We start from the raw sequence: 15525 nt of genomic DNA on the forward strand, positions 1-15525 counted from the left end.
CTCACTCAGTGTGAAAAATCATAGCCACAAACAACAGGCCCATTTGATTTGGAAACTCCAGTATGTCATTTAGAGCCCCAGAGGGCTTGTAACTCAACATAAGACAAAATTGTGGACACATCTTTGAGATTTATGTCATCATACTTCTGAATCTGTCTCAGAGTGAGATCATACATAAAGAACCTTTGTGTTGTATTTGATGGGATCTGTTGCCAAAAATGTACTGACCAATGGCAAGTCTTTCCCCTCTTTTGAAGGATCCCAGTATTTTAAGATTTCGAATAAAGTCCTGATAGACATGCAGTTATGCCACTTTGTCCTGGCCAGTTGATTCCAGAAATTGAGAACATATTTCAACTGTCTGCTTTTCTACCTTTAAGACTGAACCTTAATAATAGAAGCAAGCTAGCATGCTGGGGAAGGAATTTCCCCCAAGCATCTTAGGATTAGTTGCCTTGCATGCCCAGAGCAGAGACCCAGTTAGTGGCTTTATTATATCCTTTTTAACCATTCTTGACTGAATGCATTTTAGCAATAAAGACTTGGTCTTAGGACATTCTTTGGGGTGTAAGAATCATCCAGTTACAGAGACAGAAGACCAGGCATCTCTCCCATAAGCACACACCATTCTCAAAACTGTACCTTTTGCTCAGTCATTGTCTATAGTTTCTTTAAGATAGAGCAAAAGGAAATGAGTTTTTACAATCCTACATAAAATCTGAGAAAAAATATCTATTGAAAGTGTAATTAAATCTCAATTCAAAAATTGCTCAGAGAACACTGAAAGTTTACCAGTTTAAAAGAAAAACATACAGGACAGGTATAGTGGTGCACATTTGTAATCTCAAGGACATAGGAGGTTGAGGCAGGAGGATTGCAAGTTCAAGAGCAGACTCAGCAACTTAAAGAGAAATCCTGTCTTACAATAAAAAATAGAAAGAACTGGGGATTTAGCTCAGGGGTAAAGTACTGCTGTATTCAATTCCAAAGAAAGAAAAGTGGGTGGAGAGGAGGGAGGGGGGGATACTAAAACTGAAAGTCCACAGAATATGTTATGTATTGTAAGATGAGCTTGCAGTGATTCTGTACATACTTCTTAAGGGTGGCACAAGTGACAGTCCCTAGTCTAAAAATTCATGGGCTAAGGACACAATCTCTGCCAAAAGTTCTAACATATATATTTCAAGTGATACACAATTTATTTCCATTTATATGAATATTTTCATGGAAAAAAAGTTTTTAAAACTTGTTAGAAAGAATCAAAGTAACAAAGAATAATCCAAAATGCTATTTTTTTAAAAAAGTGTACATATAAGTATATCAAAACTATGCCAAAGAAGAGTGAAGCTGCTGCTACAATTAGTGATTCTGTACAAGACAAGGAAACACACAAAAATTGTTTCTTTTGCTGAGAAGAAACTTTTTAGTTTGATTCCATCCCATTTATTGATTCTTGGTTTTAATTCTTGCACCAGAGGAGTCTTATTAAGGAAGTTGAGGCCTAATCCCACATGATGAAGATTGGGGCCTACTTTTTCTTCTATTAGATGCAGAGTCTCTGGTTTAATTCCTAGGTCCTTGATCCACGTTGAGTTGAGTTTTATGCATGGTGAGAGATAAGGATTTAATTTCATTTTGTTGTATATGGATTTCCAATTTTCCCAGCACCGCTGGTAGGATTGAAAGTTGGTGCAGCCAATATGGAAAGCAGTATGGAGATTCCTTGGAAATCTGGGAATAGAACCACCATTTGACCCAGCTATTCCTCTCCTCACTCTATATCCAAAGGACTTAAAATCAGCATACTACAGGGACACAGCCACATCAACGTTTATAACAGCACAATTCACAATAGCTAAACTGTGGAGCCAACCTAGATGCGCTTCAGTAAATGAATGGATTAAAAAATGTGGCATATATACATAATTTTACTCATCAATAAAAGAGAATAAAATCATGGCACTTGCAGGTAAGTGGATGGCGTTAGAGAAGATAATACTAAGTGAAGTTAGCCAATCCCCCCAAAAAACAAATGCTGAATGTTTTTTTTTTCTGATATAAGCAGGCTGATTCATAGTGGGGGAGGGAGAGGGAGCATGGGAGGAATAGATAAATTCTAGATAGGGCAGAGGGGTGGGAGGGAATGGAAGGGGGCAGGAGTTAGCAAGGATGGTGGAATGTGATGGACATCATTACCCAAAGTACATGTATGAAGACACAAATTGGTGTGAACATACTTTATATACAACCAAAGATATGAAAAAATGTGCAGTATATGTGTAATAAGAATTGTAATGCATTCTGCTGTCATTTATGTTTTTTAAAAAATCAATTTAAAAAAGAAGGTGGTGTTGGTATAGTGTCTGTGATAGAGAAAAACTATATCCTTATATCTTACATGTGCCCCACTAGTTTTCACATGAATGTACACCCATGCATGTGCACACACACATGTGCAAGGAAAGGGTGGGTAAAACAGATACTAGGAGGGAAGAAGGGCAAGAATTTATAGACAAAACACCAAATACAGAAACAGTTAACAAAGCACTTCAATAAATAACTATATTAAACTTGTTTACTTCTCAGTTAATATAAATAAATCCTACAAAATAAGTCAAATGACAAATTATAAAAAGATTTACAATGTCTGTGTGAAGAGTTTATCTCTTTAATGTAGAGAAAGCTCTTGCATATAATTATATCATAATGGATTCTACTGTCATGTACAACTAGAATGAACCAATAAAAACAAATGAAAGCTCTTACAGATTAATAAACTAAATCTGAGTCTTCCATGAGAAAAATGAGTAAAGGACATTCATTCATTCATTCATTCATTCAATAATTACTTATTAATCATATATGTTAGCTGTTATCCAAGGCCGACAGCACCAAATAAAATAGAAGCATAATAAAAAACAGACACATAATAAATATCAGGTAAGTATTACGGGAAATAAAAACTTAAGTTAGGCATTGGCATGAAATGAGAAGTAGTTATGTTGTACAAAGTAGTCAAAGAAGGCCTCTTAGAACCCAGTAATTAATGAAAGATGAAATTAAATGGCCAATATACAGACACTTCATAGAAACTGAAAGAAATGCAAAAATTAAAAAAAAAATTACAGTTTAATTTCTTTTTCATAAAATTAGTAATGATTGCAAGGAATTATAAAATCTAATATGTGCCAGAGGGTAAGGAAGTTAGTATTTGTATATGAAAAGTAAATTAACTTATTTCAAACAACCTCAAAAATTGCTATAAGAAAAAATAAAGCAAATAGGATACAAACTTGTTTTCTTAAAGCTCTAAGTAATAAAATGAAAAATATGGAAATTTGAGCAACTAAATAAAAGAGCAAATAAGCCATACTCCTTATACTGGAGAGTTCTTTTTACTTTTCTATATTTTATTCCAGTCTTCATTTTTACCATTGTTATTATGGGGCTTATAATTTTATAGAATAGTTTTTTGACCTATGACTTCATTTTACATGTTTTTGATATGATAATATATTTATTGTTTTATTGACTAAGTAAGATACCAGGGAATAGATACCGTTCCCCCTGTCAAATTTCTAGACCTGTGATCACTGCTAATGGCAAGACTGGCAGTTCCATTCCTCCTAGAAGCTCTTCACTAGCCACATTCCATAATGGCCAATGATGAGCTAATAAAATCTAATTTTTTAACTGAAAAATAGGCTTTTCAAGAACACTATTTGAAAAATGAATTTATATCTTATTATTACTATAAACTTTTGTGTATATTGTGTGCATATTGTACTTCAAAGTACTGTTAGAATAGAGTCATCACAATTAGTCAATATTTTTTTCAAAAGACTAGTCCTGGACCCACCATATGACCCAAGTATGCCACTCCTCAGAATTAATCCTAAAGAATTAAAGTCAGCCTATGTGCATACCCATGTTTATAGCAGAACAATTCACAATAGCTAAACTGTGGAATCCATGTAGATGACAATCAACAGATGAATGGATTAAGAAAATGTGGCATATATATATATATACATAATTGTGTTTTATTCTGTCATAAATAAAAATTAAATTATGTCATTTACAAGAAAATGGAGGTAACTAGAGACCATTAGTTTAATCATAATAAGTAAAACTCAGAAGGTCAAAGATTATATGTTTTTTCTTAGGTAAGGAAGCTAGAGAGGAAAAAGGGAAAGAAAGTTGGGGGTGATCACATGAGAAGCAAAGGGAGGTCAGTAGAATAGAGAAATGGGACTAGGAAGTGGGATAAATGAAGGGAGTGGGGAAGTGCTCGGGAGAGACAGCAGACAAATTATATTGTTGTATTATGTATTTGTACTAATATGCAGCAACAAATCCCACCATTATGTACAAATGTAATGCACCAATAAAAGTATGTGGAGAAAAAATGAAAAATAAAATAAAAAGCATCTATAATATGAAGACAAAAGACATACTTCTGAATTTTTCCATCAGTGATTATAGTTATACAAAACCCAATTCAGGAGTTAAAAAGTTACACTAGATTTAAAAATAAATTTAGAAACTTCTTTTGGATTCGTCTTTATAACAAAGACAAAATTTACATACCATTGGGAAAGCACATCTTTAACTGTCATGTCATGATTTTTTTAAAATGACTGAAATAAGCAGAAAATAATAGAGTGTAACATTTCTTTTGTAGTTAATTAGTGTTGGGAGATTCATAGAAAAAATGCTAAAAATTGGAACAAATGAATATTAGAACATTTATACAGTGTGGGAGGATTGCTGTAGTGTTGGCTAAAAATTAAAAATAATGTCTCAACTTATGTTATTTGTTAGATTCTACTTTAAGAATTCAACAGCTTTTTCTGGGCTTTTAAAGGAAAGATGTACTGGAAAAGATATATTATCAACATAAAAAAACACATTAAAGAAAAACTGTATAAGTGCAATCATTATCAATACAAATAATTTAAGTAACATTTTTCTTTTTTTAAAAAAAGTGGATAAAACTACAGGCCTAGCAGCATATTTGAAATTGATCTATTGTATCATTATTCAGACTTTTAAGCACACAAATTGAAACCAGACTTACATGAAGTGTGAGAAATATCTACTTAAATCATTTACCCATTTATTGATTGTGTTTTGGTGCTGGTTTTTAAATTTTCTTTGTGTATTGTGGATATTAACCCTGTTGGAAGAACAGCTGGGCAAAGATCTTCTCCCATTCTGTAGGCTTTTTCTTCATGCCCTTGTTTCCTTTGTGTGAAATTTTTACTTTGGGCCATCTCGCTTATTGATTACTGGTTTTATTTCCAGAGCTTTAGGAATCTTATTAAGGAAGTCTATGCCTGTGCTGGTGTGTTAGAGTATTGACCCTATGTTTCCTTCTAGCAGTGTTATACCAGAAACACTTCTAGAAGCAGTATTTTTGGTCTATTTTCTAGGTCTTTGATGCACTTTGAGTTAACTTTTGTGCTCAGTGAGACAGATGGATCTAATTTCATTCTTCTAAATATGGATATTCAATTTTCCTGGCATCTTCATTAAAAAAAACTGGTTTTTTTCCAATGTATGTTTTGGACACCTCTGTCAAGGATCAGCTGACTGTAGGTGTATAGGTTTGTCTCTGTGTTTTCTATTCTATCCACTGGTCATTATGTCTACTTGATGACAATACCATGCTGTTTTTGTTGCTATAGCTTTGTAGTATAATTTGAAATCAGGTATTGTGATGCCTCCTCCATCACTCTTATGGCTCAGGATTGTTTGGGCTGTTCTGAGTCTTGTATTCTTCCATATGAATTTAGGACTTTTTTTTTCCTAGTTCTGTGAAGAAGACCATTCATATTTTGATGGGAATTGCATTGAATCTGTAAAACATTTTTGATACTGTGGCCTTTTTGACAATATTAATTCTGCTTATCCTAAGAACATGGGAGGTCTTTCCAACTTCTGAGGCCTTCTTCGGCCTTCTTTAATTTCTTCTTCAATGCTCTATAATTTTTATTAAAGAGGTCTTTTAAATAATAAAATAAATTTATTCCCAAGTATTTTTTAAGCTATTATGAATGAAATTGTTTTCCTGATTGCCTTCTCAGCAGTCTCATTCTTGGAGTTTAGGAAAGCTATTGATTTTTATATGTTGATCTTATATCCCACTACTTTGCTGAATTTGTGTTCATCAGATCTAGAAGCCTGTGGTAGGTTTGGATTTTTTTTTTTAATCTGTAGGATCATATCATTAGCAAACAGAGATAATTTGACTTTTCTTTTCCTATTTGTATACCTTTAATTAACATTTAAGAATATTTAAATAAAAATTGCAAGAAGATACTTCTACATACTACATTAGCTTATCCAGGCTGCCATTAAAAGGGACCACAGACTGCTGGTTTAACTAACAGAAATTTATTTTCTCACAACCAAGAAGTTGGAATTCCAACGTGTTGGTAGGTCTGGATTCCTTCTGAGGTTTCTTTCTTTGTTATTTTTTATAGCTATTTTCTCCTTGTGTATTTGCAATGTCTTTCCTCCATAACTGTTTATGTCTTAATTTTCTCACTAGTCATACTGCATTAGAGCCTACCCCAACAACCTCATTTTAACTTAATTACTTCTATAAAGGCCCTATTTCCAAATAAGGTCATACTCCTTATAAAGTCATAAGGTACTAGGGGCTAGGATTGTAACATAAGTATTAGAGTGTACAATTCAGCTCACAACACATAACCTATAAGAATAAAAAAATTAAAATTGATATATAAAGTGCTATTGAGGGTGAGGAGGACTGAACCTCTCATTCATCACTGGTGGGTTACATAATGATATGCCTACTCTGTAAAATACACACATACCACATAAGCCAGAAATACCACTCCTAGGGGATTTACCCATGAGCATCTAAACCTTGAGTTCCCACAGAATCTATATGTACATGTTTACAACAGCTTTATTCATAAGAGTCCAAAATTGAAAATAACAGAAATGTTCCTCAACTGGTGAATGAATAAAGAAAATTTTGTATATCTATGTAAGGAATGCTACTCATAAATAAAAAGTAATTAAAAATATAATTACATTAAACACATGGATAAATCTTAAAAATATTATGCAAAGTAAAAGGAGCCAGATGCAAAAATAATATAAATTATATGACTCTAGAAAAAGGAAAAGTATAAAGATATAAATTGGATCAGTGATTGCCAGGGGCTGGGATGGAGGGCAGGGATTGACTATAAAGGGGCATAGGGGACCTTTCTGAGGGTAAAGAATTAGTCTATGTCTTGATCATGTTAGTGGTTACAGAACTGTATACATTTGTCAAAATCATTAAATGAAATTCTTAAAAAAAGATGAATTTTACTGTGTGAAAATTTTTATCTCAGCCTTTTAACAAAATATCAAAAATAGTGTTCCTAATATCAGATCAAGGAATTTCTGGGGAAAAAATGTTAAAATAATACTTGTAAAAATAAAAGCTACATCAATCACAGTGATCTAATTAAAAGGCAATACTACTGGCAACACTTTTAATTCATTCTTTTTAAATTTCTCTTACATGGATACACTTATATTATATATAATGTACTAATTCACAAGTACATGTGTATAATTCATACTTACTTAACTAGATTTATGAAGGAAAAGAATTATTTCGCCTTAAAGCATTCACATTCAAATACTTTGGATGCCATGTAGTTGCTTCCAATTTCTCTTTATTATAATAAGTACTTCTCAAATTTACATCTCTGTTCTTAAAGCATTTATTCTCATTTTGAAGATTTTTTTTTCTTTAGGAGATAATGATAGAATATAGAGTAGTGTGTCAAGGTTTAAAATGTTTCTCACAAAATCTGTGTATTCAATTATTTCCCAAAGTTGTTGAACTAGTTAATATCGCCTTAAACAATGAATGAAAGTCCATGTTTCACCAGACTCTTTTATTAGTCTTAGATTTTTTAAAAAATTTAGTAAATGTCTTTTAGCAAATGTTTGTTGGCATCTATTAAAATCTTACAAGAACAGTTTTACCTATCAATATAGTAGTATATTGTATATAGTGATTTCCTTATATCAAACCATCTCTATATAACCTGATTAGAATGTACGATTCTGACTGCACCTGGTGAGATTGACCCCAGAGTAGGTAGCCAGTGATGGCTAGCAGGGCCTTGATACCAGAATCCAACTGCTCTTCCTCCAGAACCCAGTCCTTTCATAGATCTATTTATTTCCTGGTCTTAGTGCTACATATTTTTCCTCATTCTCTTTAAATACACTACCATCCATCCTATCCTCCGGAAAAAAAAAAAACTCTCACACTCAAAGGAACCAAGCAGAACAAACACTACAGCATGATGGAACCACTCTCAGCCATTTGAGAGTGAAAGCAAACAGCAGCGCCACAAGGAAAAACACCAATAAGGTAAAATGGTCTTTAGTACTTAAAATTGGCTAAATGGTGTTAAGACTCTCAGACTAACATTTATTGAACCAGTGTTTTGAAGCCAACAATACAAAGCAGCCAATACTAGTTAAATAAAGCTTACAATGTCCCAGGGGAAAGAAAGCTGCAAGTCTCAATGCTGACTATACATCAAAACAACCTATAGAGCATTTATCCCGGGGCCCAAACATTCACATAATCTCTTTAATAAGTCTGGAATGAAGACTGTGCACCATATTTTTAATAAACTGCAGGTATGATTCTGATGCGGGGTCAATATTTAAAATCACTGGTTTTAATTTTGAGGATCAGACAGGCTTAGGAAAGTAATTCTTTTCAGAAGATTAGCACAAAGAAATCCTGAAAGTATTAGATCCTTACTTATTATATTCAGGTAATCAATTTATGCATTAAGACCAATGGGCCATTTTGCCAAGGATTAACTAAAAACTTGATACAATTTCCAGAAGTACTCTGTATGGGATGAACTTACATATTAGGGGACTGAAGATTCTCTGTGCATGTTATCTATCCTACCTGTCCGTCTCTGCTAGCATGAAGCTGGACAATTGACAGAACTTAGGCTTAGTTCAACAAAGCAGTCATTCTTATGAAGGAAATGCTTTGGTTTAGTTAACTCAAGGCAGGATGGTATTTGGAAAGCCCATAAATAACAATACAAAATGATTTGGAGATTCTGAAGGGTGAAATAATATTCATTTGTATTAAGCTCATATGTTTAGATGTGTGCCTCTTTGAATCAGAGCTTTGGAACTGCTAGAAAGCAGCTATATTTAAGTCACAGGAATGGGCTGCAGAAGGTGAGGCTGGGTCCAGAGGGGAAGCAGCAGACATTGTTGGCCAAGGAATATTGGAAAATCAAGAGAAGTAGACATTTGCAGGGAAATAATTTGAGAAGGATAGTTATCTGTTGATCAGTAGAAAAGAAGGTAATCTTTTTTGAAGGGCAAGGGGAATTGAATGGAGCAAGTAGAGAGAAGGGATGTCCTTCTTGGATTTTTCTGTTCCTATTGTTCCAGCCTTCAGATTTCTTCAGACATTCCCAGAACCAGCCCCATGTCACCCCCAGAGGTCTAGCAACAGCCAGAGTTGCCCCTTCCTCAGAGAGCTGAGTACCTAGGTTCTGATAGCTTCACCTCATGTCCCCTTTCCCCTTCCTTCTGGAGTGGTAGCTGCTTCCTTCATTGATTATCTCTGCAATACCCCAGTGCTCCCTTTTTCTCTCCCAAGTCTTCCAAGGACTTTGTACTAATTCCCTAGAGTAAGTCCCCCTGTTTGAAATGTTCAGCATTTATTTTTCTTCCTGAGTGGATCATGCCCCATACAGAAAACAGCCACTGATCAGTCTAATGTATTCAAAATGAAAAACATCAAAATTAGATGCCTTAATTGTGCTTTTGTTTATACCTGATTTGTTCATGCAACAATTGAATATGTCTGTCCAGGGAATGACTGTTCCTGGTTTAAAGCCAATGATTTATGCAATTTATATATACAAGTAAAATCTAATAATACAATTTATTGAAAAGTGTAAGGTAATATATAAATGTACTATACTATTAGTTTCTTGTTATTTATATGGCCAGACCTCTTTATGTAAACTAAGCTCTGACATTTTCAACTATCATTTCTGCTTCTGAGTCATCATCCAAGGTCTAGCCCACTTTTTCTAGTATCAGTTTCTCAAGATTATACTGCCTAAACCCCCTGTCCTGCTCACGTATATAGCTCTTAGCCTCCTTGAACTCATGTACTCCAGGGAGGTGGGGAAGGACAATTTCCTGTGTACTAAAACCTAATGTGGGCCAACCCTCAACTATTCTGAATTAACCTGAATTTACAGAAGAATTATACTCCTCTGTAAATATTCATGTTTGAACTCCTGACTGTTTAACAGAGCCTCAGTAGCAACTGACAAGATCACATTCTCTGGTTCCATGGTGTGCTCAGTTTGAATATAGATATGTATGTGTGTGTGTGTGTGTATATATATATATATAATTTTGAGCTTGTTAAGTAATGTAACTCTGCTGAGTGTCCCCATATAGTGTCATTTCTGCATATAACCCATTCTCTAAACTCAGAGAGGTTGAATACTGCCCCCACCTTTCAGACTCTTACAGTTCTCTTCAATACTTGGAGTCTGTAGCTCTTGTATTATTGTATGTTGGAGTAATTTCCATCCCATTGTGCTTTTTTCTCAAGATTTATTTTAAATCTTTAAACAACTGGGCACGATTGTCCTCAGTGCTATGTAAGAACTCAGTTAAAAAAAAAAAAGTCTGTACTTTTTGAAGCTAAATTCTTTTTAATAATGAGAAGGGCTTTTTATCCTAACAACTGGGAGGAACACAATACTTGTAAAATTCTACATTTTAGTTTCACTTCAGAAGAAAGCATATTTATGTTTTCTGATAATTTACTTGAGATATCTTTGAAGCAGTATTGAAAGTCTGCACTGGCTATGATTTTCAAATTATGTTTTCTGGCTTTTTTGAGAAAATTAAAATATATTCACTCTACAGTTACCCTGAGGTTATAATGGTGGGGACAGGGAAGGAATCTAGCTGAACAGATAGGAAAGTTATCTTATGATCTGGACATCTCTTAGGAAACTAATAAAAAGGAGATAAATTATCAGAAATCAAAGGTAGATGTCAAAGGCTGTATATCACTTAGTAAGTATATGTATATAAAACAGGGGGAAGTTTCTTTTGTATACATTCAAAGATCCTCATGCCTAGCCCCTAACTCAGGCTCTCATTCTCATGCTTACTTGCTAAAATAACTTTTATTCCTCCCATATTTTTCCTAAATCCTTATTCCACCAACATCCTATTCTTTACACAGTAACATCCAAATACAAATAAGTTATTTTAAATTTTTTAAAATTTAAATATTTTAAATTTTCTTTGGTCCACTGAAACTTGTTGTTGTTGTTGTTTTAAGGATTAATCCAGGGACACAGACACTGCGAGATGTCCCCAGCCTTATTTATTTATTTTGAGACAGGATCTCGCTAAGTTGCTTAGTGCCTCACAAAGTTGCTGATGCTGGCCTTGAACTTGTGATCCTCTTGTCTTAGTCTCCTGAGTCACTGGGATTATAGGAATGTGCCCACTAATACATTTAAAATTAAGCTGTACTACATCACTCACCCCCAAATATACTTCAGTCTAGATATAAAAGTCTACTCTCTTATTTCTGTACTGTTATCTTTCTTCAAATTGGAAGACACATAGATGGAAATTGTCCAGTCAATACTTACACAGTAATTTAATATTCCTGAAGAAAATGGAATACCTGAGAAAAGTAAGTCATCACCCTTGTCTCTTCTTCCTTTTGCTTAAGAGTAGAAAGGAATAGACATATTCAAAAAATATGTAGAGGGCTAGGGATGTGGCTCAAGCGGTAGCGCGCTCACCTGGCACGCGTGCGGCCCGGGTTCGATCCTCAGCACCACATACAAACAAAGATGTTGTGTCTGCCGAAAACTAAAAAATAAATAAATATTAAAAAATTCTCTCTCTCTCTCTCTCTCTCTCTCTCTCTCTCTCTCTCTCTCTCCCTCCCTCCCTCCCCCTCTCTCTTAAAAAAAAAATATGTAGGAAGTAACTCTGTAAGACTTTGTGACTGCTTGCATGTGTAGGATAAAGAATAGAGCCAATGAAAGTGCATTGATTTTGGATTAGAAAAACTATTTTGGTCGTAGTGTCATTCTCTGAAATAATAAATAGAGGAGAAATTATAGAATAAAGGGAAAGATGAGCTTTCCTAGATGTAGTAAGTTTGAAGTACTTGTGGGAAATTGAGACACCAAATAGTAAATGAATATAATGTGTATATGCTACAGACTCAGTGTTCGTATCCCCCAAAATTTATATGTTAGAAACCTAATCCCCATGTGATAGTACTAGGATGCGGGATCTTTGGAAAGCAATTAGGTCATGAGGGGGAAGCCCTCATGAATGGAAATAATGTCCTTATAAAAGAGACCCCAGAGAGCTCTTTTTCACCTTGACCATGTGAAAACAGAGAGAAGACATCACTTGTGAACCAGGAAGAGGGCCCTCATCAGACACCAAATCTGTCAACATCTTCATCTTAGACTTTTCAGCTTTCAGAAATATGAGGAATAAATTTGTTGTTTATAGCCAACAGGTTTATGATATTCTGTTATAGAAGCTTGATAGACTAATAGGAAAAATCTTGGCTTAAAATACTATATATAGATTAGGATCCTCCAGCTGATGGGTGGTCCTCACAGCCATGGTCTGCCCAGGGAGAACATATAAACTAAGAAAGCAGAGTCTAAAGAGTTCCAGATTTAAGGAAGAAACCAGACAAAGAAGGCTGAGCAAGAGAATCAGAGAGGTAGGGTAACAAGGAAACAAAGGCAAAGAGGGTTTTCTTGAGGGAGAAAGTTCCCAATATCAATATTTTAAGTAAGTTTCTATTAGATTTAGCAATTAATTCCAGCACTGCTTCAGGGGCTGAAACTGGATGGCAGATTGAGCAAGTAAACAAGGCCGTGAGGAGATGGAGACTGCAGTAGAGAAACTATTCTTTTGAGAAGTTTGCTGTCTTCTTTTCACAGAAAAGAGGGACGAATCATTGGAAAGTTTCTGGAAAAGAAAAAGAGATTAAAAATAGATTAGGAAGAAAACAGAAGATCTCTGCATGAACTCCCCCCACCTCTCCATTTATCAGTATACAAAGTGTTCTAAGATCTCCCAAGTATGGGAAAAAAATTATTTAACCCTCCCATGTCTCTATTGTCTTATTTGTTCCCTTGCACAACAAAACTTCTCAAAGGAGGCTAACAATTGCTTCCACATCTGCTAATGTTCACTCCTTAACTCCAATTCTCCCCACCACTCCTGAGAAACCACTTTAAATAGACACCTTCATGTATAAAAATCAATGTAAAATTTAATCTTTGTTCTTATCTTGAACACTCAGGGGTGTTTTCATATGCTCTAATATTCTCTTTGCTTGAACTCCTGATTTTACCGGCTGATCCTTCTCAGGCCTGGTATATTTTATCCTCTTTTAAAAGCTTGAAATTACAGAATAACCCCAAACCAGTCCTAGACCTTCTGTTTTCCACCCAAATTCATCCAACCCACCATGGCTTCAAACACATGTATAAATAATTCCTCGATGTTTTCCTTGTGTAATTATTCTTCCTTTTTGACGTCTCCTCTGGACTGGATAATTGCACTTCAAATTTAACACTGTCTGACAAATACTGATTTCTTCTGAAAATGCTAATGGATGAGATACAATACAGAGAGAGAGAGAGAAAGAGAGAGAGAGATTAAGAAGGACAAGTCTTCCTTTGTAGGGAGAAGAAAGGAAGAAAGAGAAAAGAGGATGGATACAAATGCCACAACTTGGTAGGTTGGTAGGAGACAGTGAAGGCAGCCTCCACCCTAAAAGTTCTATTTTCTCTTAAATAGAAAGATAACAGGACAACTTGAAGGCCTAGTTTTGGCTGGATATCTTGAATTTATAGTGGTCATTAAGAGTTACAAGCAAGAGCTGGTTGCAATAGCAAATGCTTGTAATCCCAGCGGCTTGGGAGGCTGAGGCAGGAGGATCATGAGTTCGGAGCCAGCCTCAGCAAAAACGAGGCCCTAAGCAACTTAGTGAGACTTTGTCTGTAAATAAAATACAAAATCGGACTGGGGATGTGGCTCAGTGGTCAAGTGCCCCTGAGTTCAGTCCCCCGTACCCCCCAAAAAAATGAGTTATAAGAACATGGTGTAATTATATTCGTTTTCAGAAAGGAGAAGTTGCTAATGTAGAGCAATTAAACAATCCAGAGGAGATGTCAAATAGAAGAATAACTACATGAGAAAAAAATCTAGGAATTATTTATACATGTATTTGAAACCCTGATAGCGGGTTGGATAAAATCAGGAAAATAGATTTAAGACTGGTTTTGGATTATTCTGTCATTTACACATTGGACTGAAAAGCATGGAGACAAATAGGTCAAGATCCTAAATCATGTTTGGAAAAATAATGATGATTCTGGAGAAAGAATATGACAGTAAATATGTAAGCTTTCATTGATTTACTAATGTTCCGTGCTCTCCTGCTCATCTTGGTTCTTTTAAAGGTGGTGCATTCACTACTTGCTCATTATTTCTTCAATATGTAGACCAACCACTTTCCTAGGGGAATCACTGGCCATGCAGAAGACAGGACTATTAGCAAGGGAGAAACAGGTGGATTATTATGATCAATGTTGGGGAAAAAATGGTATAAGACATAATTCTGCTCTAAGTTTGGTATTGGTGTTTCATTACTTGCCACTCCTTACCCAGTAAGAACTGATCATCTAATAGTCACCAATACACTATTTTATCTGATGAGACAAAAGCATTCCATTTGGTTAATGTAGTCATCCTTCAGTATCCATAGGAGACTGGTTCCAGAATACTGAGTGAATACCAAAATCCTCAGATGCTCAAGTCCTGAATATAAAACGGTATAGTATTTGTGCATAGCCTATGTACATTCTGTATAATGTAAGTCATCTTTAGGCTACTTATAGTACCAAATACTATATAAATGCTATTTAAATTGTTCTTAGACTGTATTGCTTAGGGACCAAATGACAAGAAAAAGTCCTCATGTGTTTAGTACAGGCAAATTTTTCCCCAAATATTTTCCACCTGCCCTTAATAGAATCTGTGGATGCAGAACCTGTGCATATGAAGGAACAACTATACTTCACTGGTTAAGACTCAGTTTTTTACCAAAGAACTTCAAGTTTCTCATGTTGCTGATGCTTTTCAGTTTGTGACCTCCTTCCTTATTCCACAGTATTTAATACAATCTCTTCATTTCCAGACAAATTCTCCTTTGTCGTTTCCAATGCCAATGTAGTTCTCTGCCTATTCCAGATATTCTTAAAGCATTTTCAGTCTCCAAGATTCTCTTTTAGGTTCTTTTCTCTTCTCATTCTATATATTAATGCTTCTATACAGCCTGGAATGTAGTAAATAGCAAATAAATATATTTTAGATTAATGAATCCAAACATTTGTCATGGAC

This window comes from Marmota marmota, unplaced genomic scaffold (assembly GCF_001458135.2).
Source record: "Marmota marmota marmota unplaced genomic scaffold, marMar, whole genome shotgun sequence".
NCBI lineage: Eukaryota > Metazoa > Chordata > Mammalia > Rodentia > Sciuridae > Marmota > Marmota marmota.